The sequence below is a fragment of the Pogona vitticeps genome, chromosome 3 (genome assembly GCF_051106095.1).
Source record: "Pogona vitticeps strain Pit_001003342236 chromosome 3, PviZW2.1, whole genome shotgun sequence".
NCBI lineage: Eukaryota > Metazoa > Chordata > Lepidosauria > Squamata > Agamidae > Pogona > Pogona vitticeps.
In genome coordinates this window covers 53,790,937-53,796,064 of record NC_135785.1, presented here as the reverse complement: position 1 = coordinate 53,796,064, position 5,128 = coordinate 53,790,937, and positions in this window count along the sequence as shown.

Sequence of the window (5,128 nt, the reverse complement as noted above, 5' to 3'; positions counted from 1 at the left end):
CCTATAGAAGCAGTAAGGGTGTCCTTAGATCTTCACACATGGCTTCTCCATTTTGGCTTAATTTTTATTAAATAAATCACGACACAGTGTAATATGTCATTTGCTGTTGTTCATCTGGGGTTGCATTTACCTAATTTTCAGGCCCTGCCTAATTTTCAGGGCAAAAAAAGACTTGTATACCAGGAAGTTGGGATATCAGTGTCATCTCAGCTGGAAGCAAGGTGAATTTGAGGTTCAAGAGGGGATACTTTAAGTGGAACAGCTGTATGAAAGAGATGCGTGCACTCTGAGGAATGTACCAAAGAAATAGCTATTCTGTCCAAGCAAAGACTCATGGAGCTGCTCTGTGGTAGGTAAAGTGGTAATTTTACAATGCAGGCCGTCATTAGGACTGACCCCAAGTCACCAGTCCAGAGATTTTTTAAAAATGCAGGCAGTGGTTTTTATTTGCACCAGAAGTGCTTTTTTGAAATGCTGATGGATTTCAACTGCCCATTCAAGATCAACCCCACATACTCATTGCTTATGTGAGATCAAACCCCCCTGGAAAAGCCCCTGATGATGGGAAAGTGTGAAGGCAAGAGGAGAAGGGGATGACAGAGGACGAGTTGGTTGGACAGTGTCATCAAAGCTACCAACATGAATTTGACCCAACTCCGGGAGGCAGTGGAAGACAGGAGGGCATGGCAGGCTCTGGTCCATGGGGTCATGAAGAGTTGGACTTAACGACTAAACAACAACAAAAACAAGACCATGATTCCAAGCACACCAGCAAATCTACAACAGAATGACTGAAAAAGAAAATAATCAAGGTGTGGCAATGGCCCAATCAAAGTCTAGACCTCTAACCAATTGAAATGGTGTGGCAGGACCTTAAGAGAGCTGTGCATAAACAAATGCCCACAAACCTCAAATAATTGAAGGAATGTTGTAAAGAAGAGTGGGCCAAAATTCCTCCACAACTATGTGAGAGACTGATAAAGTCATACAGAAAACAATCACTTCAAGTTATTACTTCCAAAGATAGTTCTACAAGCTATTGAATCATAAGGTGTACTTAGTTTTTCACACATGGCTTCTCCACTTCTGGCTTTATTTTTGTGAAAGAAATCATGACACAGAGTAATATGTCATGTGTTGCTCTTCATCTGAATTTGTATTTATCTAATTTTCGGACCTGCTAAGGACCAGATGATTTTTATTATATCCTGAAATGTAAAACCACAGCATTCAAAGAAAATGTACTTTTTTTTCCCGTGACTATGTTTTCTGAGAGACTGGATTAGAGTTTTTAGGATTTAATTGAATTTAATTTATAGTTTCAGTTTTTTAAAAAAATAAGTTAAATAAGTTAAGTAAGTAAGTAAGTAAGTAAGTAAGTAAGTAAGTAAGTAAGTAAGTAAGTAAGTAAGTAAGTAAGTAAGTAAGTAAGTACAGTAAGTACAGTAAATAAATAAATAAATTGAATGGGTTGTTGGGATCTTTTTGAACAATCAGCCAGTTCTCCTCTGCTTGTGCTCTCTCTGTACGTGGATATGTATTCTTCGCCTCAGAAAGCAGGAAGGAGCTAGTTTTGTGCAGCAATACTTTGTATAGATTGCAGAAACCACAAGGAAAAAGTATTTGTTCCCTTGTTCTCATTTTGAAGGTGAATAATCTTGCTGAGCTTCAAAATTGCTTATTGCGTTGAGATAACCTAAACAAGTGAGAGTGAAGAATTCAGTAAGCATTCCTCACGTCCCTAGGCTGCCATCTTGTCCTTTGGCTCAGGCATCAAAATGTCTTGGGCAGGCCCTGGTGCTAAGAAAAAACACAGGCACTCACCAGATTGCACCAACCAGCCCTCAGATCAGCTTCTCAGCCATGGCAAGTCTGGCCAGTTTTAAGGAGACTTGGTATTCCTCACTCACTTTGTTAAAACTTAGCTCTAAACTAAAGGTTACAGACCATTTATATTTCATTTTAAATGACTGAAATTGATTAGTGTATACAAAGATTCTGTGGCCTTAGGCAGGGCCCTGTACTTTATTGTTGGACCAGTTGACAGAAATGGCAGCACAGAGTAAAAAAAATACAAGATGCCCAGTTGGTAAAGGAAATTTCGTCCATGACAAATGATCACTCCTGAGAATGTGGCAGCTCTGTTGTTGTCCCTCAGCACCTCTGGCTCTATCCTGATAGAGCAAGCTTTACATACATCTCGTGTACATCTGCTTTTGAGAGCCACTGTTGAGATCTGTTTTGTAAATGTCTCCTTTGTCCTTGGTTTACCCTAAGTTCATCTGCATTTTTTTCCAGCTGTATCTAATAAGCATTACATGGTGCCCCCTGAAATAATAGTGAGTGGCAATTTCCATACTCTGGTTTAATGAGGTAGCAGGCAATAGGACCACTGGTTATAAATGAACCATCCAGAAAATGGACCAATTTCTGTATAGCCATCTCTCCAGTGCTACACTCCAGCTTCTTTTTGTCCCATTTTGGGGAGAAACTCAGGATATGCATCTAATTGATCAAATTAAATTTCACTGCCCTCATTTCAGGACTCTTTTAACCCTGACTATCTCTAATTTTGACAGCATACCTCTCCCAGCTTACTATTTAAAACAATCAATTTCTGTTACTCTTTGCAGTGTTTATTATTCAATGCAACATTAGCACAGAAGGTTTTACTTGTGCTGCTTGTTACTTTTCTATCGTTTTGCATTAAGGAGGTGGGCTTACAATTAAGATAATGGTATGAAACTTTAAACATTCCTGTCAAAATGCCATATAAGCTCTTTGAAAATAACTTTTGAAAGTAATTACAAACATTACTTCCTAATAAAGTGAACTTTTTAGCCCAACTTGTTAATATACAATCCACAGAAGTAACTAGAGTCACTGCATTACTTGTAATTCATTATTCCCAGTCTCTTAGCCAGATCCTATTTAAGATGATTTATTCAGCCTTGCTGTTAACTGCTCAAAGAATTTCACATTTATTATCTCAATAGCCCTAACAACAATTCAGTAAAATAGGCTAGTGTATCAGATAAAGCAGGTGACAGAGAGACTTCAGTGAATATAATGGATGGACTATAAAATTAAAACCAGGGTGTAGCAGACTGCATCATTTGCAATTCACCTGGTGTAGTCTACCTAGGGCTTGCAGGACCAAAGCACCTGCACTTTTTGATTGGCAGGGTTGATGATGTCATCTGCCTCTTCCTTTCAGGCTTTCCAGTTCCCTATAAGCTTAGGTGCAGTGTTCCCACTAGGGGAAGGGAGAAACATTCCCATGAACAATATATTGCTGCAAACTTCTCCAGTTGATTGGCAGGGTTGATGATGTCATCTGCCTCTTCCTTTCAGGCTTTCCAGTTCCCTATAAGCTTAGGTGCAGTGTTCCCACTAGGGGAAGGGAGAAACATTCCCATGAACAATATATTGCTGCAAACTTCTCCAGTTGTTATTGTGGGGGGGTTGATCTCACATAAGCAATGAGTATGTGAGGTTGAATGTGCAGTTGAAATCCATCAGCATTTCAAAAAAGCACTTCTGGTGCAAATAAAAACCACTGCCTGCATTTTTTTTTTAAATCTCTGGGCAGGTGACTTGGGGTCAGTCCTAATGACGGCCTGCATTGTAAAATTACCACTTTACCTACCATAGAGCAGCTCCATGAGTCTTTGCTTGGACAGAATAGTTATTCCTTCAGTACATTCCTCAGAGTGCACCCATCCCTTTCATACAGCTGTTCTACTAAAATATCCCCTCTTGAACCTCAGAGTCACCTTGCTTCGGACTGAGATGACACCCATATCCCAACTTCCTGGTATACAAGTCTTTTTTGCCCTGTACTCACCCCAAATCTCACTGGTAGTCTTCAGTCAGCGGTGGGTATGAACTAAGTCAAGGCTACAAAATGCCTGACACAAGACTGTCTGTGAATGACCGACAGTAACATGCTAGAGGAACAAACACACTCCAGGGACGGAGAGGAAAGGCACACAGGCTCTGACTTGCTCACAGCCTTCCTTCTCTCTCCTTCCCTCACTTATTAACAATGACCTCCTTACTCACCATGCTCTGGATTCCCCAATTCCAAATAGCTTTTAAATGCACTTCATGATCTGACTTGGTGCTGGTTAATGTGTGTGTGTGTGTGTGGGGGGGAAATGGGACACTTGCAACCCTAAGCCAGCATGTACCCACCCACCGACGGCATTGCCGTCATACTCACTGTGGCACACTCAAGCTGACAGCAAGAGGCACCCACATCTGCACATCCACCCTAACATTTTAATTAATGACAATGGCGTTTTCTGTCTCCCGTCCTCTCTCCTCGGTGCTTTAATGTGTGTCCATGGCTCGCCCGGTCCCCACAGCCATGGAAATATTAGCTTGACGGATGTGCTGTGTCGCCGGTGCTCCCTCGACGGGCCGAGCTGTCAGCTCGCCGATGATGACATTAACACAGGCAGAAAGTGATGACAAATGCCCGTTATCAGCGAACGAGGCCTGTGACAAATCGAACGCCGCCTCGCGAGCAGCCCCATTACGCTGTAATAAAAAAAGATGGATGGCTTTGCGTGCCGGGGCCTGGTGCTAATGCGATTTTGCCTGGTCTCAGAGGGTTCCAATTAAGGCAGAAAAGAGAGAGTGAAGAGGAGACCCAGAAAGCTTTCTCTCACGTGCACACACGTGCCCAGCCTTCCCTGCCAAGATGGCACTAATTGAGTCAGATCACCTTGAAGGAACAGGATCAGACACACACACACACACACACACACACCAGACTTATCAGAAACCCAGGCTGGAGAGATTCCCAGTTCCAGGTGGGCTTCTGAACTGCAGGGTGCCTGTGGGAAGCAGAGAATCAGCAAGGTGGACAGAAGGATGTCACAGATGGGCCTGGGAAATGTATTTGTCTAATAGGCCCCTGCCTCAGCCTTGTTCTGGCAGCTCCCACTGCATCTGGCTCACTCTGCCTCCATCAGGTGAAGGGCTTAATCAAATCAGGGTCTCTCCACCATCCATTGCAATGAGTGGGGTGGGGTGGATGGGGAACAGCAGGAGGGTGTTTGCGGTACAAAAGGCAAGAAGAAGTAGCCATGAAGAATCGTATGCTGGGATCTGGAGAGAA